Source organism: Rana temporaria, chromosome 1 (assembly GCF_905171775.1).
Source record: "Rana temporaria chromosome 1, aRanTem1.1, whole genome shotgun sequence".
Classification (NCBI taxonomy): domain Eukaryota; kingdom Metazoa; phylum Chordata; class Amphibia; order Anura; family Ranidae; genus Rana; species Rana temporaria.
In genome coordinates this window covers 23950490-23973754 of record NC_053489.1, presented here as the reverse complement: position 1 = coordinate 23973754, position 23265 = coordinate 23950490, and the positions used below count along the sequence as shown (strand labels likewise).

Here is a 23265-nt window from a genome sequence, read left to right as displayed (position 1 = left end):
AATGTAGGAGGGGGGCTCTGATAGGGACCTTTGATGTTAAAGGGGCTCTGATAGGGACCTTTGATGTTAGAGGGGCTCTGATAGGGACCCTTTGATGCAGGGGGGGGGGTTGTTCTTATAGGGACACTTAGTGGAATACCATACTAGGGCGCATCCCATTGAAAGCACACTACACTTGGTTGGAGATTTTGATAAGTTGGAACTTTTGACAGAACACCGACGTGCAGCAGAACAACGTTCTCGTGGACGCTCTCGCGCAAGCGCAGTACACTCGGTTGAAGATTTTGATAAGTTGGAACTTTTGACAGAACACCGCCCTACAACGCCTCCTGGTGTGAATGAGCCCTAAAAGACGCACATTTGATATTTTTTTTTACTACTGCATATACAGGCCGGTGGCTTAAAAAGTCGCAGGAATATCGAAATGCGGCAAACTCTAACCTCCCGCCGGTGAAGACAAAATGCTCATCAATGATCCAATATATTTTTCTTCGATAATAGCGGCACAGCCAATCAGTAAGCTGACGGGTCGCTCTCCTGAGGGTGAGATCTTGATTGTTCTATAAATAAACGAGCGGAATGTTTTAGCCGGTAATGTTATCCTCGGCTCGGACGGCCGCCATATCTGCCTTGGCAGCTGTCGCTGCTTTGTTCCAAGCCGGGGTCACTAATGACATGAGCAGATGACATTCCCCGGGTCCTGGGACCTCTCCGCAGCGATAACCAAACATCTCCAAGGCCGCCGAAATGTGTTAAAAATGTGGCAAAAATGCGATTGCGGTGTCATTGTATCCTAAGCAGTCCCACATTTCGACATGCGTTTGTGGCGCAACTAAATGCGTAACGCAAAACATGCCTGGCTTGGTGCTAAAAAAGCCTTACTTTGGCGCGTTTGTTGGGAAGCCCATTCGAGTGAATAGGCTTCCCTATGCCGCCACGCAACAAAAACGCACTAAAAAAGAGTTGCGCCGCACAGGTGTGAATTGGGTCTAAGATCACAGTCCGGGAACCTGGAGGAGATATATTGAGGTCAGGGCCGCCATCAGGGGGGGTACAGGCAGTACACCTGTAAGGGGTCCGGATGGCAACCCCCTTTAAAAAATAAAAAAAATGTAGGGGTCCGGAGGTCCACAGGGCCCCAGATGGAAACCCCCCCCCTTTTTTTCATTTATTTTTTATAAAAATATATATTTTTTTTAATATATATATATATATTTTTTATTAAAGGGCCAATTTTTTTTTAGGGGTCCAGAGGTCCCCTGGGGCCCGGAGATCCCCAGGGCCCCAGATGACAACCCCCCTTTTTTTTATAAAAAAATAATATTTTTTTTAAATATATTTTTGTATTTCTTTTATTTTGTTATATATATATATATATATATATATATATATATATATATATATATATATATATATATATATGTATATATATATATGTATATATATATAAAATATTATAATTATTATTATTAAAGGGCCCAGAGGTTTCTTCTTTTTCTTTTTATTAAAGGGCCCAGAGGTCCCGGATGGCAGCCCCCCTTTTTTTGTAATTTATTTTTATATATATATATATATATATATATATATATATATATATATATATATATATATATATATATATATATATATATATATTATTATTAAAGGGCCCCAGATGGCAACCCCCCCTTTTAAAAAATAAATAAACATATATTTTTATACAGCTGTGTAAGGGGCCCCATAATTCCTGATGGCGGCCCTGATTGAGGTGGTCGTCATAGACCTCTGAAAACTCTAGTTTCCTGGCTTTCATGTTTATCCAGATCTGTAGGCGGGGCTGCGGCAATAATTCACACAGTCAGGTGCAATAGAAAACTTGTATTGAAGTAATGCAGCCACAGTTCCCCACAAACCCCAGAGGGACACTTGCCCAAATGGGTACACTTATGGTTTCCAACAATGTGCAGAGAGCAAGTATCAGCCGGGTTGACAGCATCTGTTTAGAGGGTGGAATGTGGCCAATCTCGTGCCCAAGTAGGATGAGGTCCAAAAGAGTTGTGACCCTGCGCTTTCCCTCCTCGTCAAGAACCTTTTCCTACCTCCCTGAGCCAAGGCCATCCCGGACCAGCCCCCAACATGTGACTGGACAGTGAAAAGAGAAGCAGCGCAGTGATGATCTTATCTCCCAGCAACACTCAACCTACCTCCCCTAAGCCAAGACCATCCCAGACAAGTCCCCAACCTGTGACTGGACAGTAAAAACAGAAGCAGCGCAGTGATGATCTCATCTCCCAGCAACACTCAACCCACCTCCCCTGAGCCAAGACCATCCCGGACCAGCCCCCAACCTGTGACTGGACAGTGAAAAGAGAAGAAGCACAGTGATGGTCCCATCTCCCAGCAACACTCAACCCACCTTCCCTGAGCCAAGACCATCCCAGACCAGCCCCCAACCTGTGACTGGACAGTGAAAAGAAAAGCAGCACAGTGATGATCTAATTTTCGCAGCAACACTCAACCCACCTCCTCTGAGCCAAGACCATCCCAGACGAGCCCCCATCTTGTGACTGGACAGTAAAAAGAGAAGCAGCACAGTGATGATCTCATCTCCCAGCAACACTCAACCCACCTCCCCTGAGCCAAGACCATCCTGGACAAGCCCCCATCCTGTGACTGGACAGTGAAAAGAAAAGCAGCACAGTGATGATCTAATTTTCGCAGCAACACTCAACCCACCTCCTCTGAGCCAAGACCATCCCGGACGAGCCCTCAACCTGTGACTGGACAGTGAAAAGAGAAGCAGCGCAGTGATGATCTTATCTCCCAGCAACACTCAACCAACCTCCCCTGAAACCAAGGCCATCCTGGATGAGCCCCCATCCTGTGACTGGACAGTGAAAAGAGAAGCAGCACAGTGATGATCTCATCTCCCAGCATCACTCAACCCACCTCCTCTGAGCCAAGGCCATCCCAGGCGAGCCCCCAACCTGTGACTGGACAGTAAAAAGCGAAGCAGCACAGTGATGATCTCATCTCCCAGCATCACTCAACCCACCTCCTCTGAGCCAAGGCCATCCCAGGCGAGCCCCCAACCTGTGACTGGACAGTAAAAAGAGAAGCAGCACAGTGATGGTCTCATCTCTCTGCCACTCAGCTCCCTCCTCCTAGCAGCATACGTCTTATCAGCACACAAACTGATTGGCTCCTTGTGCTGCTTCTTCCTCTCACACTCCAGCTCTGCTGAACAGGAAAGACTCATACTGTATATCTTTTATATCTGCCCAGGGTGCAGTTTTGGGTTTCCATTCCAAACAGATATAAAAAATGGCCGCACACACCCCAGTCTCTTTTTGGAACGATCCGTGTCATTATCTGATATTCTGATTCCGGGTGCGGCCAGGCAATCAGCAGCGCTCAGCGCAAAAAATCTCAGCCTTGTTTTTTTTTGTAGATCAGCACTCTTGACGTGTAGGTGAGCGCCAGAATTGCTGTCAGTGATGTATTACGGGGTTTGTTTTGGATCAAACATTTTCGCTGTAATAGTAAAATCGAAGCCAAGACTGACACCATCAATTCAGCCTGTGAAAGTAATATCGGAGGTCAGGGTTAAAGCGGAACTCCAGATAGATATAAAAGCACAAATGAATGCAGCTCTGTAATCTATTGTTAAATGTATTTTTTTGAATGCTTGAAGGGGACCCTTTATCAATCTATTGCTGGTCTTCTACTGCAGAGCTCAGACTGGGAGAGGAAAAAGCAGTATAAGGAGTCAATCGGTTCATGTACTGACAAAAAACGTGCTGATAGGGGGGAGAGAGCAGAGAGTTGAGCTCCTCCATGTGCTGCTTTTCCTTTAACTGTCCAGTCACAGGCTGGGGGTGTGTCCGGAATGACCTGGGCTCAGAGGAAGTGGGTAGGGTGTTAATGGCTCAGACTGGGAAAGGGTGACGCAGTAGAAGGAGCCAATCAGTTCATGTGCTGACAAGAAGCATTCTGATAGGAGGAGAGAGCAGAGTGAGAGAGAGATGTTCAGTCACAGGTTGGGGGCTCGTCCGGGATGACCTGGGTTCGGAGGAACTGGGTTGACTGTTTCTGGCCATCATACTGAGGACTTTTGGCTGCAGAAAAAAATTCTATCTCTGGATTTAAAATTAATTTTGCAGCACCCGTCACCAGACACTGCTGTTAGTCGAGACTGCTGATAGGAGGATAGAGCAGAGAGACAAAGGCCCAGATTCACGTAGATAGGCGTAAATATAAGCGGGCGTAGCGTACCGTAGTTACGCTAAGCCGCCGCAACTTAGAGAGGCAAGTGCTGTATTCACAAAGCACTTGCGTCTAAAGTTACGGCGGCGTATCGTAAATGTGCCTGCGTAAGCGCGTCTAATTCAAATGAGGATCAGGGGGGCGTGTTTTATGTAAACTAAGCATGACCCCACGTAAATGACGCTTTTTTCGAACGGCGCATGCGCGCCCATGCTCAGTATCACATCGAATTTTCAAATTAAATTACGCCCGCTGAATGCCTAGACGACGTGAACGTAACTTACGTCCAGCCCCATTCACGCACAACTTACGCAAACGACGTAAAATCTGACGCTGTTCGTACGTTTCCGACGTCCATACCTAACATGACTTACCCCTGCTTTATGAGGGGTAACTTTACGCCGCCGTATGTCTTACGTAAACAACGTATCTTGATACGCCGGGCGCACGCACGTTCGTGAATCGGCGTATCTAGCTAATTAGCATATTTGACGCAGAAATATACGGAAGCGCCACCTAGCGGCCAGCGGAAATATGCACCCTAAGATACGACGGTGTAAGAGACTTACGCCGCTCGTATCTTAGCCGAATTTATGCGTAACTGATTCTAAGAATCAGCCGCATAGATACGACGGCTCTCATTCGGACTTACGACGGTGTACATGGCGCTACGCCGTTGTAAGTCCTTTGAGAATCTGGGCCAAAGAGATGAACTCATCACCGTGCTGCTTCTCCTTTCACTGTCCAGTCAGGTGGGAGGGAGATATGGGAATATCTGGGCTCAGAGAAAGTGGGTTAAATGTTGCAGAAAATCAGACCGAGGACATCTAGTGGCAGAAAGTCTGTACTGCAGGGATAGAAGGTAAATATTGCAGACAAAAACACTTTCATTTAAATCAGAAGCCGCATATAAATTCACTTTGTGGTCATCAAATACCTTTGAAAGCCCAGATATTACCTTGCAAAAGTAGCAGTGACATCATCACCATGCCTGTGCAGAGAATAAATAAAATGATAAGATAAAATAATAAAAAAATCTAATTAATAATAAATAAGATAAAATAATAATAAGATAATAAATACTTATATAAGATACTATTCAAAGATAAAATAATGAAAAATCTAATAAAAAAGCTAAAAAAAAAACCTCAAAACTAATAATAAATAATAGAAAAAAATAATTATTAAATCTAATTTATATTAAATAAGATAAAATAATAAAATGATTATAAGATAATAAATAATAATACAATATGAGAATTTAAGATAAAATAATAAAACAATCTAGTAAAAAGTCAAACAAATATCAAAACTAATAATAGTAAATAAGACAAAATAATATAAAAGAATGTAAATAATAATAGATAAGATAATAAAATAATAATAAGATCATAAATAATAAAATAAGATAATGAAACACGTGTAAATGCACGCGAATGTACTGCAAATGTGCATGAACTTAGTAAAAAAAATGAAATTGAAATAAAAAAAATTACAAACGCAACGCAAATACATTGAAAACGCACTGCAAATGCAGGTATGTGCATTAAAAAAGCATTGTAAACGCACACAAAAATGCATGCGCAAATGCAGAGATTGTGGTGCAAATGAGCCCTAAAAATGCATATAAATGCGCATGCAGTAATGCATAAGGACATTGGAATCATGATGTGACTGAGCCCTAAATTAAAAAAAATTAAATAAAGTTATAATAAAATAATAAATAATAAGATAAAACAAAATAATAAGATACCATTTAAAAACTCAAAATAATAATAAATAAGTTCATATACATTTAAAAGATAAGACGATAGGAAAACACTAATAAAAAACTCAAAATAATAATAAATAAGATATAAGATAAACCACAATAATAATGAGTTAAGATAAAATAAAAAGATGAGATAATAGAAAAACTAGAATAAAAATCTGAAAAAACTTGAAATAATAATACAAAAAATAAAATAAAATATTAAATAGTACGTTTAGATGAATTTAAATGATAAGACGATAAAAAAACGCAAATAAAAAACGTGAAATAATAATAAATAAGATAAAAAATATTAAATAATAAGTTAAGATAAAATAAAAAGATAAGATGATAGAAAAACTCTGAAAACTCGAAATAATAATAAATAAGGTAAAAAAAATATTAAATAATAAGTTCAGATTGAACTAAAGGATAAGATGATAAAAAAACACTTGCAAAAAAATTGAAATAATAATAAATAAGATAAGAAAAGAAAATAATATTAAATAATAAGTTCAAATACATTTAAAAGATAAGACAATAGAAAAACACTAATAAAAAGCTCTTAATAATAATAAATAAGATAAAAAATAAATTTATAATAAATTATAAGTTAAGATAAAATAAAAAGATAAGATAATAAAAAAACTTTAATAAAAATCTGAAAAAACTCTAAATAATAATAAATAAGATAAATCAAAATAATATTAAATAATAAGTTCAGAAAAAATTAAAATATAAGATAGAAAAACACTAATCAAACATAAATAAGATATAAAAAAAAATAATAATAAATTATAAGTTAAGATAAAATAAAAACTTGAATAAAAATCTAAAAAACTCGAAATAATAATAAATGAGATAAAAAAAAAGTAATAATAAGTTCAGATAAATGTAAACGATTAGTTTATAGAAAAACACTAATAAAAAACTTGAAATAATAATAAATAAGATAAAAAAAATAATAATAATAAATAATAAGTTAAGATAAAATAAAAAGATAAGATAATAGTAAAACTCTAATAAAAATCAGAAAAAACTCTAAACATAATAAATGAGATAAAGAAAATGAAATAATAAGTTCAGATAAATTTAAAAGATACGTTTATCGAAAAACACTAATAAAAAAAATTGAAATAATAATAAATAAGATAAAAAAATGAAATAATAATAAATAATAAGTTAAGATAAAATAAAAAGATAAGATAATAGAAAAACTCTAATTAAAATCTGAAAAAAAACCTCAAAATAATAAATACGATAAAAAAAAAATAAAGAATACGTTTAGATAAAATAAAAGATGAGATGATAGAAAAACTCTAATTTAAAAATGGAAAAAACTCGAAATAATAATAAATGGGATAAAAAAATAACATAATAATACGTTAGGATAAAATACAAAGAAAAGATAATAGAAAAACTCTAATAAAAATCATAAAAAAACTCTAAATAATAATAAATAAGTAAAAAAAATAAAAATACGTTTAGATAAAATAAAAGATGAGATGATAGAAAAACTTCAATTTAAAAATGGAAAAAACTCTAAATAATAATAAATGGGGTAAAAAGATAACATAATAATAAGTTAGGATAAAATACAAAGAAAAGATAATAGAAAAACTCTAATAAAAATCATAAAAAAAACTCTAAATAATAATAAATAAGTTAAAAAAAATAAAAAAATACGTTTAGATAAAATAAAAGATGAGATGATAGAAAAACTCTAATTTAAAAATGGAAAAAAACTCTAAATAATAATAAATAGGATAAAAAGATAACATAATAATAAGTTAGAATAAAATACAAACATGAATAAAAAACTGAATAAAACTCAAAATAATAATTAAGATAAAAAATAATAAAATAAGATAAATGAATAATGAAAAAGGCAACACTTGACAATATGTGACAATACCTGCTACTGTGTGTCATTATGTAACTGATCCTAGTGGTGAGGATGGAAGGAGTTAATGTTGCCTGTGCACCTCCTCTCCATCCTCCCTCCTCTCCTCTCCTCTGCATCCCTGCTACCTTGCAGCCTCTCCTTGCCTCTCTCTCCTCTCCCTCCTCTCCTCTCCCTCCTCTCCTCTCCCTCTGGTCCCCCAGCCATCATCTCCCTGGGCAGAGGCTGAGCTGACGTCACAACAGCTGCACTGGCAGGGCTGTGTGATGGTGGGATGGTGCCGTCTTCCCTCTCCTCTGCCAGGAATGTCATGAAGGATCCACACAAGGAGCCATGTTAGGAGGAGAAAGGAGCCGTGCCGGGGGACTGTAGGGCCCTGGAGGTAAGGATAATAGGGGACGGGGACGGATGGGCTGCGCCGTGTCCTTGTACTGTCAGCGGAGAGGTGACAGCTGCAGGCTCCTCCAGGCACAGGGCTCTTGTATATGGCCGTGCCTGTCTATGTGTCTCCTTTGTGCGTTACACACCGGCGGTGTCACCTTGTCCATCGCCAATCCACCAATTTTTCCTAATCTGCGCCCTATGGAGGCTCCTGCTTCTGTCGCTTGTGCTTTTTCTGTGTCAGCAGTTTCCGCGCGTTGGCTGCGTGTTTTGTTTGTGTTGCCGTGTCAGGGTGTGCGGGGAGGAGGAGGAGGATGACGATGCTGACTTTTGCGTTCCTTTGTATATTTGGCTTTTTTATTTTTTTAATGATGTCTATTTAATTTGAAAAAGGAGACACCAAGCCTGGGGCGTAGCTAAACCACCGCTAAGAAAAAACAGGTTCTTGTTATATCTCCTGATCATTATCACCCACCGTACACACAAAGGCCTCATGAATCGAATTTATTGGGTCTAGCTGATGGGTGCTGCTACTGGTGCAATGAGGGGGAAAGGCATGATCTAATAAGGGTCATGGATGGGCCCTGGAGGGCCATAATGGCCTCCGTTTGCACCTGCTGTGTGGACGCACATGAGAGAACATCAGCTGCCTTGGGCAAGTCTGGATTTCTTATTTTAGGTGGGCATGGGGCTATAACCATGGCTACTGGGGGCTCTGTTGGTAGGCATTTCTGACTTGGTGGTCCACGAGCAACTGCTCCATCCTTTGGGGCATGGGGCTATAACCATGGCTACTTGGGGCTCTGTTGGAAGGCCTTTCTGACTTGGTGGTCCACGAGCAACTGCTCCATCATTTGGGGCATTGGGCTATAACCATGGCTACTGGGGGCTCTGTTGGTAGGCATTTCTGACTTGGTGGTCCACAAGCAGCTTCTCCATCATTTGGGGCATTGGGCTATAACCATGGCTACTGGGGGCTCTGTTGGTAGGCATTTCTGACTCGGTGGTCCACAAGCAACTTCTCCATCCTTTGGGGCATGGGGCTATAACCATGGCTACTGGGGGCTCTGTTGGTAGGCATTTCTGACTCGGTGGTCCACAAGCAACTTCTCCATCCTTTAGGGCATGGGGCTATAACCATGGCTACTTGGGGCTCTGTTGGTAGGCATTTCTGACTTGGTGGTCCACGAGCAACTTCTCCATCTTTTGGGGCATGGGGCTTTACCTACTGTAGGCCCCAGTAGCCCCAGTTGATTTATCGGTGTATGTTGCAATGTTAGTGCTCCTGCTGATTAGAGAAGGACTGCATGACTTAGAAATGCCCTGTGTGACTTTCACAGGTCCAGTTTACTAATAGAAATGGAGCAGTTACCCTGGGCCCACCAGGTTAGGAGGATCCACCACCAAAACCCCCAAACAATCCCATAGTTTTGATGTCCATCACAATAATTGAGATCTTTAGGAGGAAGGGTACAGCAATGGGCAATGGCCTTCACTGGTGAGTAGGACCACGAGACATAGAAGTCCCCTGTGTGGCGTCCACAGGCCCGGTTTACTATCAAAAATGGGGTCCACCAGGTTAGGAGGATCCACCACCAAACTCTGCAAGTAGTCCAGGAGTCTCATTGCCCAGAGTTCTTCTGCCCTGATTATAGCAATGGGTAGTGGCCTTCACTGACGCAAGTGGGACCCCATGACTTCAAGGTAGCTTGTGTGGCTTCCACAGGTCCACTTTAATAATAACATTGGGGCAGTTTCTCTAAGCCCACCACCAAAACACCTAAGTAGTCCAGGACTCTTGTTGCCAATCACCATAATTGGTGCAGTGAAACCTTTAAGAAGAACAGGCCCTCTGCGCCAATTACAGCAATGGGCAGTGGCCTTTATTGGCGTGAGTAGGACCGCATGACATAGAAGTGCCCTGTGTGGTTTCCACAAGTCCAGTTTAAGAATAAATATGGAGCAGTTGCTCTTGGGCCGCCAGGTTATAAAGGCCTACCAACAGAGCCCCAAGTAGTATTGCTGGCCATCACCATAATTGATGCAGTGGGATCTTTAGGAGACAGTGCCCCTCTGCGCTGATTACAGCAATGGGCAGTGGCCCTTATTGGCTTGAGTAGGACCGTATGACATAGAAATGCCCTGTGTGGTTTCCACAGGTCCAGTTTGTTATTAGAAGCATGCCAGTTGTCCTGGGCCCACCGGGTTTTTAGGGCCCACCACCAAAACCCCCAAGTAGTCCCAGAGCCTCATTGCCCATCCCTGTAATCGGTGCAGTGGGAGGAAGTGTCCCTCTGTGCTGATTACAGTGATAGGCAGTAGCCTTTATTGTTTCGAGAGGACCACATGACTTAGAGGTGCCTTGTGTTACTTCCACAGGTTCTGTTTAATAATAAAAATGAGGCAGTTGCCCTGGGCCCACCAGGTTGGGTGGGTCTACCACCAAAGCCCCCAATAGTCCAGAAGTCTCTGCGTTTATCATTGTAATTGGTGTGGTGGAACCTTTGAGAGGAATGTCTGGTTACAGAGATGGACAGTGGCCTTTATTGGTTTCAAGGTGCCCTGTGTGGCTTCCAAAGATCTAGCATTATAATAAAAATATGGCAGTTGTCCTGGGCCCACCAGGTTAGAAGGGTCTACCACCAGAGCTCCAAGTAGCCTTGTTGTCCTTCTGCCATTCACTGTAATTGGCGCAGGGGGACCTTTGAGGAGAAGGGTCCCTCTATGCTAACTACTATCGGTTTTTATTCTCTCAGGTAGGACCATGTGATGTAGGGGTAGCCCTGTGTGGCTTCCAAAGATCTAGCATTATAATAAAAATATGGCAGTTGTCCTGGGCCCACCAGGTTAGAAGGGTCTACCACCAGAGCCCCAAGTAGCCTTATTGTCCTTCTGCCAATCACTGTAATTGGCACAGGGGGACCTTTGAGGAGAAGGGTCCCTCTATGCTAACTACTATTCTCTCAGGTAGGACCATGTGATGTAGGGGTGCCCTGTGTGGCTTCCACGGGTCCAGTTTAAAAAGAAATATATGGCAGTTGTCCCAGGCTTTCTCGATTAAGAGGGTCCACTACCTGAGCCCTCAGCTGTCTTGGAGTTTTGCTGGCCATCACCATATTAGGTGTGTTGGGACCTTTGAGGAGAAGGGTCCCTTTGAGAAGAAGGGTCCCTTTGAGAAGGGTCCCTTTGAGAAGAAGTGTCCCTTGGAGAACGGTCCCTTTGAGGAGAAGGGTCCCTTTGAGAAGAAGGGTCCCTTTGAGGAGAAGGGTCCCTTTGAGGAGAAGGGTCTCTTTGAGAAGAATGGTCCCTTTGAGGAGAAGGGTCCCTTTGAGAAGAAGGGTCCCTTTGAGAAGGGTCCCTTTGAGGACTCTGCACTGATAACAATGATGGGCAACAGCCATTATTGGCGCAGTGGGGCCCTTACTTCTAAACTCTACTAGTATCTCAAAGTGGACTTTGCTCTTGGAAATCTAAGATGGGGGAACATCATTTTAAGGAAAGATGAAATGATTACTCAAATAATCTCACCCATGAGATATTTTCCCCCGGGCCCACCCATTTCTTAATTTGGCCCAAGGAGACCTTTTATTTTATCATAAGAAAGAGGTGTAATGGACCCTTGTCGCTGGCTGCTATGACTTGGCACTTGTAAGATGGTATTTTGTAGTATTATCACTGTGCCCAGACACATCAGATGGGAGTTGTAGTCCTTTCCCCTACAGGCCTATGGTTTGTGCATGGTGCAGGGTCTGCACTGTATATTGCATGCTGGGACTTACAGTCCATCCACACACATGTTCTTTGTAGCACCTTATTGCATTTCATAGCCGAACTCCAGGAAAGTTTCGCAAACTACAGCTCAAAGACAGTTGTGTGAACTTAAAGCAGAAGCAACCCACACAACATACCGATGAAAGAGCTCCTGGGGGCCCGATCCCCCGCCTTTTCACTGAGTGCATATATAGATGATCCGCACACCAATAGTTGCTCCTATAAAAATCTTCATCTTTATTCAGAAACCACAGTCCAGAACCACTGATAAGATCGGTTGCCGCGTTTCGGCCTATGAGGCCTTAGTCATAATATCTGTTATGACTAAATTTACGTGTTTCAGCCTATGAGGCCTTAGTCATAACATCTGTTATGACTAAGTTGATGCGTTTCAGCCTATGAGGCCTTAAGAGGAAGTAAACCCTGATGGGTTTTACTTCCTCTTTGTTTCCCTGCAAAGATAAACCGTAATGGGCTACTATGCATTGCATGCGCCGTGGAGGTTTAGGAGATATTTCGAGCACCTACAGGTAAGCCTTAATCTAGGTTTACCTGTAGGTAAAAGTGGTTGTACAGGGTTTACAACCACTTTAGTCATAACATCTGTTATGACTAAGTTGACGTGTTTTAGCCTATGAGGCCTTAGTCATAACATCTGTTATGACTAAGTTGACGCGTTTCAGCCTATGAGGCCGCAAGAGGAAGAAAACCCTGATGGGTTTTACTTCCTCTTTGTTTACCTGCAAAGGTAAAGAATAATGGGCTATTATGCATTGTATAGTAGCCCATTATGTGTCACTTACCTGAAACCGAAGCCTGCAATGTCACCAATGTCCCCTGTTCCACGAAGCGTCCATCTTTCACCCTCTTCCTTCCGGGTATCGCGGCTCTGAGGCTGTGATTGGCCGGAGCGGTGATGATGGCATGCACGCAGGAGCTGCCAGTCACGGCACGATCTCCTTTAGAAACAGCACGATCGCCATTTCTAAAGTGCGTCCTGCGCCATTGTCTATGGCGCAATGCGCCGTAGATATATTGCCCATCTCTTTTGTTAATATCTCCTAAACCAGGGGTGGCCAACCAGTGGCCCTGATCAGCCCAACCAAATGGGACCCTTAATTCACCTCTATAGAGCGACAGATGTCTATTTACGCCCACCTACCTCCAATCCGAAAAACAAAAAGGAGTTTGTACCCTTTCGTCTGGGCGGATCGGAGGGCCATAGCGTAGCCGTGACCTGTCATCCACCCACTCCGCTCATTGCGGCCCTCGACTGGTTGCCGAAGTTGTCGAAGTTAGTTAAGTGGCCCTCGCTCTTCAAAAGGTTGGGCACCCCTGTCCTAAATCGTGAAGGTTTAGGAGATATTTCGAGCACCTACAGGTAAGCCTTAAGCTAGGCTTACCTGTAGGTAAAAGTAGTTGTACAGGGTTTACAACCACTTTAGTCATAACATCTGTTATGACTAAGTTGACGCGTTTCAGCCTATGAGACCTTAGTCATAACATCTGTTATGACTAAATTGACCTGTTTCAGCCTATGAGGCCTTAGTCATATTATCTGTTATGACTAAGTTGACGCGTTTCAGCCTATGAGGCCTTAAGAGGAAGAAAACTCTGATGGGTTTTACTTCCTCTTTGTTTCCCTGCAAAGGTAAAGCTCCATTATGTGTCACTTACCCGAAACCAAAGCCTGCGATGTCACCGATGTCCTCTGTTCCACGAAGCGTCCATCTTTCACGATCTTCCTTCCGGGTATAGCGGCTCCGAGGCTGTGATTTGCCGGAGCGGTGATGACGTCACTCCCGCGAATGTGCGCAGGAGCTGCCAGTCAGGGCATGATCTCCTTTAGAAATGGCACGATTGTCGTTTCTAAAGGTTTCTAAAGGTTTCTAAAGTGCGCCTGCGCCGTAGACATGTAAATATCTCCTAAACCGTGGAGGTTTAGGAGATATTTTGAGCACCTGCAGGTAAGCCGTAATCTAGGCTTACCTGTAGGTAAAAGTGGCTGTACAGGGTTTTTTAACCACTTTAGTCATAAAATCTAATATGACTAAGTTGACACATTTCAGCCTATGAGGCCTTAGTCATAACTATGACTAAGGCCCTTATAGGCTGAAACACGTCAACTGATCTTATCTGTGGTTGTGGACTTTGGTTTCTGAATAATGATGAAGATTTTTTAAGAACAACTATTGGTGTGCGGATCATCTTTCTATAGTTGTGTGAACTGGCTTCCTGCCTAATGGACTTCAGTTCTGTTTGGTCAGTTTAATGATCCAGGCACACCTTCCAGATAGCACAGCCTGGCCGCCACTGTTATGCATTTTGCCATCACGGCATGTAAAAATCATGATTTCAAGCAATTTCTGCTAAAGATTAGCACTGCGTTGTATATCTGTGACTTTTAGTTCTTCCAATTTAATGAACATTGCTGCTTCCTATGCTGCATGCTGGGACTTGTAGTCAATTGTCCAAAGGCTAAGGGTTGACCAGCTTTTCATTTTACTTGCATTGTTACCTATGTTGTGTGTCATGCTGGGATTTGTAGTTCCTTCACCACAGGGGTCTCCAAACTACAGCCTGCTGCAAGATTATATCCGGCCCTCTGATGTAAGGGGACTCTAATGGGGACCTTGATATAAAGGGAGACTCTCATTGAAGGGGGTTGTGATGGGGACTCTGATGTAAGCGGGGACTCTGACGGGGACTTTCATGTAAGGCAGTTCTAATGGGGACTCTCACGTAAGGGGGCCCTGATGGGGACTCTCACGTAAGGGGGCCCTGATGGGGACTTTCACGTAAGGGGGCCCTGATAGGGACTCCCATGTAAGGGGGCCCTGACGGGGACTTTCATGTAAGGCAGTTCTGATGGGGACTCTCACGTAAGGGGGCCCTGATGGGGGCTCTCATGTAAGAGGGACTTTGATGGTGTCTCTGATGTAAGGGGGCAACGATGGGGGTTCTGATCTCTGATGTAAGCGGGCTATGATGGAGGCTCTGATGTAAGGGAGGCTCTGATGTAAGAGGACTTCAATGGGGACTCTGATGTAAGGTGGAATTTGGATGGGGAGTCTCAGGTAAGGGAAACTCCTATAGAGACTCTGATGCAAGGGATACTCTAAAGGGGGCCCTGATGTAAGGGGGGACTCTTATGTAAAGAGGCGTTGATGGGGACCTTCATGTAAGATAGACTCTCAGGTAGAGGTGATGGGGACTCCGATTTAAGGAAGGCTCCAATGGGGACTCTGATGTAAGGGAGGCTCTGATGTTGACTTAGGTGTGTGGGGGACTTTAATGTAAGGGGGGATTTGGATGGGGAGTCTCATGTAAGGGAAACTCCTATAGAGACTCTGATGCAAGGGATACTCTAAAGGGGACCCTGATGTAAGGGAGCGTTGATGGGGACCTTCATGTAAGAGAGACTCATGTAGAGGTGATGGGGACTCTGATGTAAGGAAGGCTCCAATGGGGGACTCTCATGTAAGGGAGGCATCTCACATAAGGGAGCCCTAAAGGAGTCTCTGATGGGGACTTTTATGTAAGGGGGACTTCAATGGGGACTCTGATGTAAGGGAGGCTCTGATGTTGACTCGGGTGTGTGGGGGACTTCAAATGACTTTGATGTAAGGGAGTATTTGGATGGGGAGTCTCAGGTAAGGGAAACTCCTATAGAGACTCTGATGCAAGGGATACTCTAAAGGGGACCCTGATGTAAGGGGGGACTCTTATGTAAGGGGGCGTTGATGGGGACCTTCATGTAAGAGAGACTCTCATGTAGAGGTGATGGGGACTCTGATGTAAGGAAGGCTCCAATGGGGGACTCTCATGTAAGGGAGGCATCTCACATAAGGGAGCCCTACAGGAGTCTCTGATGGGGGCTTTTATGTAAGGGGGACTTTAATGGGGACTCTGATGTAAGGGGGGATTTTGATGGGAAGTCTCAGGTAAGGGAAACTCTGATGAAGTCACTGATGCAAGGGGACCCTGATGTAAAGAGGGACTTTTATGTAAGGGGGTGTTGATGGGGAAGGGGGTAATCTAACGTAAGGGAGACACTGATAGGGACTCTGATGTACGGGGGACTCTGATTGGAACTCTTCATGTTCAAATATTTTATGGTAAAAAAAAAAAAAGAGGTTCCAGAGAAAACACACATTCAGTAGTCTGATAGCTACATAGGCACTCTGATTGGAACTCTTATGTAAGAGGGCTTTGATTGGGACTGTCAAGTAAGAGGAACTCTGCTGTAAGGGGGACTCTAAAGTGAGGGGTCTCTGATGAGGACTCTGGTGTGAAGGGGTTCTAATGAGGACTCTGATGTAAGAGGGCTGGGCTCTGATGAGGACTCTGAAGTAAGGGGGGGGGGCTCTGATGGGGACTCTGGTGTGAAGGGGTTCTAATGAGGACTCTGATGTAAGAGGGCTGGGCTCTGATGAGGACTCTGAAGTAAGGGGGGGGGCTCTGATGGGGACTCTGGTGTGAAGGGGTTCTAATGAGGACTCTAATGTAAGGGGGCTGGGCTCTGATGAGGACTCTGGTGTAAGGATGCTCTGATGAGGACTCTGATGTGAAGGGGTTCTAATGAGGACTCTAATGTAAGGGGGCTGGGCTCTGATGAGGACTCTGGTGTAAGGATGCTCTGATGAGGACTCTGATGTGAGGGGGCTTTGATAGGTACTCTGATGTAAGGGGGAGTCTCTGATGGGGACCCTGATGTAATAGGAGGGGGACTCTGATGTAAGGGTGACTCTGATGTAATAGGAGGGGGACTCTGATGTAAGGGTGACTCTGATGTAATAGGAGGGGGACTATGATGTAAGGGTGACTCTGATATAATAGGAGGGGGACTCTGAGGTAAGGGGGACTCTGATGTAATAGGAGGGGGACTCTGATGTAATAGGAGGGGGACTCAAATTGGATCATACTTTATTGTTTTTTTATTTTATTTTTAAAAAAATTGTTTTTGGCCTGTGAATATACAATGTGGCCCTCGTATTGAAGATTTGGACAACCCCGCTCCCCACATAAGGCCGCGGACGGATTGTACATTGCGCTCCTCTCCTGTATTCTAGGACTGGTAGAGCCGTACATGATCGGAGCCTTCATCTGTTCTGATACACAAACCTCCCAACATTGTGAGATGGGAAAGAGGGACACCTACCAGCAAACGTATGTAAGCATAGGACACGCCCCCTGCCACACCCCCTTAAAGGAGAATTAACCCCCAAAAACATTTTAATTAACCGCTTAAGGACCGCCGCACGACGATATACGTTGACAGAATGGCACGGCTGGGCACAAGGGCGTACAGGTACGTCCCCTTTAAGATCCCGCGACCCGGTCCTGAGCTCCGTGACCTTGCCCGCGGGACCCGCAGACCCGATCGCCGCCGGTGTCCTCGCGATCGGGTCACAGAGCTGAAGAACGGGGAGAGGTGAGTGTAAACAAACCTTTCCCCGTGCTTCCTAGTGAGACTGACACTGATCGTCTGTTCCCTGTCATAGGGAGCGTCGATCAGTGACTGCACACGCCAAGCCCCGCCCCCCACACTGTAAGAATCACACATTAGGTCACACTTAACCCCTTCAGCGCCCCCTACAGGTTAACCCCTTCGCTGCCAGTGTCATTTACACAGTAATCAGTGCATTTTTAGAGCGCTGATCGCTGAATAAATGTGAATGGTCCCTAAAATGGTGTCAAAAGTGTCCGATTTGTCCGCCATAATGTCGCGGTCACGATAAAAATCGCTGATCGCCGCCATTAGTAGTAAAAAAATAAATAATAAAAATGCCATAAAACTATCCCCTATTTTGTAGATGCTATGGGCCAGATTCTCAAAAGAGATACGACGGCATATCTCCAGATACGCCGTCGTATGTCTGCGTCCGGCCGGTCGTATCTATGCGCCTGATTCTTAGAATCAGTTACGCATAGATTTCTATTAGGTCCGACCGGCGTAAGTCTGTTACGCCATCGGATCTTAACTGCATATTTACGCTGGCTGCTAGGGGCGTGTACGCTGATTTACGCCTAGAATATGTAAATCAGCTAGATACGCAAATTCACGAACGTACGCCCGGCCGACGCAGTACAGTTACGCCGTTTACGTTAGGCTTTTCCCGGCGTAAAGTTACCCCTGCTATATGGTGGCGTACATGCGGTGTACCAATGTTAAGTATGGACGTCGTTCCCGCGTTGAATCTTTAATATTTTACGTTGTTTGCGTAAGTCGTCCGTGAATGGGGCTGGACGCCATTTACGTTCACGTCGAAATCAATACGTCCTTGCGGCGTACTTTGGAGCAACGCACACTGGCATATTCCACGGACGGCGCCGTGTGCCGTTCGTGAAAAATGTCAATCACGTCGGGTCACAAGTTATTAACATAAAGCACGCCCCCCTGTTCCAAATTTGAATTAGGCGGGCTTACGCCGGCCTTTTTACGCTACTCCGCCGCAACTTACGGAGCAAAAGCTTTGAGAATACAGCACTTGCCTGTCTAAGTTGCGGAAACATACGCCGAACTACGAGAATCTGGCCCTATAACTTTTGCGCAAACCAATCAATCAACGCTTATTGCGATTTTTTACCAAAAATATGTAGAAGAATACGTATCGGCCTAAAAACAAAAAACCGCAGAGGTGATCAAATACCACCAAAAGAAAGATCTATTTGTGGGGAAAATATTCACATATAGGTAGATTCACGTACATTGGTGTAACTTTAGGGCGGCCTAGCCTAGCCTGTTTAGGCTACACCGCCGTAAATTAGTTAGGCTAGTAGTGATTTTCAAACCACTTACCTGCTAATCTACGGCGGCGTAGCCTCAAACGAGCGGGCGTAAGGGCGCCTAATTCAAATGACTTGGAGGGGGGCGTGTTGTATGGAAATGAGGCTTGACCTCGCGTTTTTTGACGTTTTTTGACACTGCGCATGCGCCGGGCGACTACATTTCCCAGGGCGCATTGCGGCTAAGTACGCCGTACGGGCCTATTGATTTCGACGCGGACGTAAACAACGTAACTCCCGATTCGTGGACGACTTACGCAAACGACGTAAAAAAATTCGAACCTCGCGGCGGGAACGGCGGCCATACTTTAACATTGTTATTCCACCTCATAAGTGGAATAACTTTAGGCCGCCTAAGGCGGCTTTAATCGACTGCGGCGGGCTCGCGTACGTTCGGGAATCGGCGTAAAAGCTAATTTACATAATCTACGCCGGCCGCAATGGAAGCGCCACCTAGCGGTCATCCAAAAAATTGCAAGCTAAGATAGAACGGCGCAAGCCGGCCTATCTTAGCTTTGTTTAAGCGTATCTCTGTTTGAGCATACACTTAAACAAACGCCGGCGTAGATTCAGAGTTAGGTCGGCTTATCTACTGATAAGCCGGCCTAACTCTTTGTAAATCTACCTAAGAGACTTGGGCCCAGATTCTCAAAGGCGTTACGACGGCGCAACACCATTAGCGCCGTCGTAACACCTCATCTGGCCCCGGGTATCTATGCGACTGATTCTCAGAATCAGTTTCGCATAGGTACCCATTAGATCTGACAAGCGTAAGGCTGTTACGCTGTCAGATCTTAAAAGTAATTTTTTTTCCCGCCGCTAGGTGTCGCATCGTCGCTTTTCCCCGTCGTCTATGCAAATGAGGTAAGTACGGCGATTCCCGAACATACGCGAGGTCGACGCAGCGAATTAACGTCGTTTGCGTAGCGTACCCGACGCGTAAGGTTGCCCCTGCTAATTAGCAGGCGCAACCAATGTTAACTATGGCCGTCGTTCCCGCGTCGAATTGAATCAAAATTACGTCGTTTGCGTAAGACGTCCGTGAATGGCGCTGGACGCCATTTACGTATACATCTAGGCAAATGACGTCGGGGCGACGTCATTTAGCGCAATGCACGTCGGGTAATTTACCCGACGGAGCATGCGCAGTACGCTCGGCGCGGGAGCGCGCCTAATTTAAATGGTGCCCGCCCCATTTGAATTGGGCGGGCTTGCGCCGAGCAATCTAACGCTACACCGCCGCAAGTTTACAGGTAAGTGTTCTGAGAATCAGGATTTAAACCTGTAGACCTGCGGCAGTGTAACGTAGAGCTCATACATTACGCTGCCCAGGAGCAGCGCGAATGTATGAGAATCTGGGCCGGCCTTGGTGTCACAGGCCTGGCCCAGCACATCTGTCACATGATCCGATCTCTCTATGGGATTAATAATTGATCATTCTCCGTTCCCCGCCCCCGAGAGGAAGCGATAAAACCCACTAAATATCCAGACGATTATGAAATGGCGCATCATTATATTTCTATATATGTTTCTTCTGTATAATACATACATAGGAAGGATCGGTGTGTGATCGATGCGGAGAGAGAGGCCTAACAGTCTCTGTATGTACAAAACACAGAGTCACATTGTGCTGGGGGAGGGAGGAGGTCACTGTGCTCTCTACATCATTCCTCCATACCCCGACCATCACATTCCACACATCACCCGTCCAATCACATCTCATCTCTCATCAGATTACAGCAGGCAGAGCGATGGAAGATTATTGCTGGTTGGATGATAAAAACATTGGCCCGGATTCAAAAAGCCCGGCGTTACTTTGTGCGGGCGTAGCGTATCTCAGATACGCTACGCCGCCGTAACCTAGTGAGGCAGGCTCTGTATTCAGAAAGAACCTGCGCCCTAAGTTACGGCGGCGTAGCGTATGAGGGCCGGGCGTGAGCCTGCCTAATTCAAAATAGGAAGATGTGGGCGTGTTTTATGTTAATTCAGTGTGACCCCACTTAAATGACGTTTTAAACGAACGCCGCATGCGCCGCCCGTGGACGTATCCCAGTGCGCATGCTCCAAATTACGCCGCAAAGCCTCATTGGTTTCGACGTGAACGCAAACAACGCTAAATTCGACACTGGACCGACGTCCATACTTAACATTGGCTACGCCTCATATAGCAGGGGTAACTTTACGCCGGAAAAAAGCCTAACGTAAACAACGTAAAAAAATGCGCCGGGCGCACGTACGTTTCTGAATCGGCGTATCTACCTAATTTGCATATTCTATGCGTAAATCTTCGGAAGCGCCACCTAGCGGCCAGCGTAAATATGCAACTAAGATACGGAGGCGTAAGAGACTTACGCCAGTCGTATCTTAGCCAAATTTCGGCGTATCTTGCTTTCTGAATACAAAAAGAAGATACGCCGGCGCATGCTAGAATTTACGCCGCGTATCAATAGATACGCCAACGTAAACGCTTTCTGAATCCGGGCCATTGGCTTTATTAAATAACTAAGCATGGGTTCCAATCTAATTCTATCTATCTATCTATCTGTCTATCTGTCTGTCTATCTATCTGTCTGTCTATCTATCTGTCTGCTTATCTATCTGTCTGTCTATCTATCTATCTGTCTGTCTGTCTGTCTGTCTATCTATCTGTCTGTCTATCTATCTGTCTGCTTATCTATCTGTCTGTCTATCTATCTATCTGTCTGTCTGTCTGTCTGTCTATCTATCTGTCTGTCTATCTATCTGTCTGCTTATCTATCTGTCTGTCTGTCTATCTATCTATCTGTCTGTCTATCTATCTGTCTGTCTATCTATCTGTCTGCTTATCTATCTGTCTGTCTGTCTATCTATCTATCTATCTATCTATCTATCTATCTGTCTGTCTGTCTGTCTATCTATCTATCTATCTATCTATCTATCTGTCTGTCTGTCTATCTATCTATGGCCCGGATTCACAGAGACTTACGCCGACGTATCTTTATATACGCCGCGTAAGTCCACGGATGCCCCGTCATATCTATGCGCCTTATTCTTGTAATAAGATGCGCCTGAATTCTGGCTTCCTACAACCGACATAAGTCTCCTACGCCGCCGTATCTTGGGGTGCATATTTACGCTGGCCGCTAGGGGCGCTTCCGTTGAGTTACACGTCGAATATGTAAATGAGCTAGATACGCAGATTCACGAACGTACTTGCGCCCGTCGCAGTAAGCTACGCCGTTTATGTAAGGCGTACGTCCGGCGTAAAGATAAAACACCTCTATAGGTGGCGCAACCAAAGGTATGGACGACGGAACAGCCGTCGGATTTTACGTCGTTAACGTAAGTCGTACGTGAATGGGGCTGGGCGTAGGTTACGTTCACGTCGTTGCCATTGAGCCGTCATATCTTAGGGAGTAAATTTGGCGCTTCATTTACATGGAGTCACGATTCATTTTAATACAACACGCCCACTACCTGCCTACTTTGAATTAGGCGGGCTTACGCCGGCCCATTTACGCTACGCCGACGTAACTTAGGGAGCAAGTGCTTTGTAAATACTGGCCTTGCCTCTCTATTTTACGTCGGCGTAGCGCAAATGAGCTGCACTACGCCCGCTCAAATGTACGCCGCTCTACCTGAATCCGGCTATATCTATCTGTCTATCTATCTATCTTTCACCTCTCTTTTCTTTCTATTCTCATTCTCTCCCATCTCCTCTCTCTGTTTTTATTTTTTTACCTGTCTTCCATCTCTCTCTCTCTCTTATTTCTCTCTCATCTACATCTCTATCATATTTCTCTCTCTACTCAATCTCTCTCTCCCCCTCTCTTATTTCTCTCTCTCTCCCCCTCTCTTATTTCTCTCTCTCTCCCCCTCTCTTATTTCTCTCTCTCTCCCCCTCTCTTATTTCTCTCTCTCTCCCCCTCTCTTATTTCTCTCTCTCTCCCCCTCTCTTATTTCTCTCTCTCTCCCCTCTCTTATTTCTCTCTCTCTCTCCCCTCTCTTATTTCTCTCTCTCTCCCCTCTCTTATTTCTCTCTCTCCCCCCCTCTCTTATTTCTCTCTCTCTCCCCCTCTCTTATTTCTCTCTCCCATCCATCTCTCCATCCCCCCTTATTTCTCCCTCTCACTCTCCCTCTCTCCTTTTCTCTCTCTTCCCCTCCCTCTCCCTCTTATTTCTCTCTCTCTCCCATCCCTCTCTCTTCTCTCTTTCTCTCTCCCTTATTTATCTCTTTCTTCCTCTCTCTCTCTTCTCCCTCTCTGCTCTCCCTCTCTCTTTTCCCACTCTCCTCTCCCTCTCTGCTCTCCCTCTCTCTTTTCCCACTCTCCTCTCCCTCTCTCCTCTCCCTCTCTCTTCTCCCTCTCTCCTCTTCCTCCCTCCTCTCCCTCTCTCCTCTCCCTCTCTTTCTTTTTTTCTCGCCCCCTCTCCCTTATTTATCTATTTT

General features: G+C 44.4%; 1 protein-coding gene across 3 annotated transcripts in view; it reads left to right on the top strand.

The window, feature by feature from the left end:
* Positions 1–8052: 8052 nt before the first annotated feature.
* RUSC2 (RUN and SH3 domain containing 2) overlaps positions 8053–23265 on the top strand; it is a 121073-nt gene continuing 105860 nt past the window's right edge. For all 3 annotated transcript variants that reach the window (XM_040336012.1, XM_040336011.1, XM_040336009.1), the window contains exon 1: positions 8053–8280. The gene's annotated coding sequence lies outside the window, so the exon portion shown is untranslated. The remainder of the gene's footprint in view (positions 8281–23265) is intronic.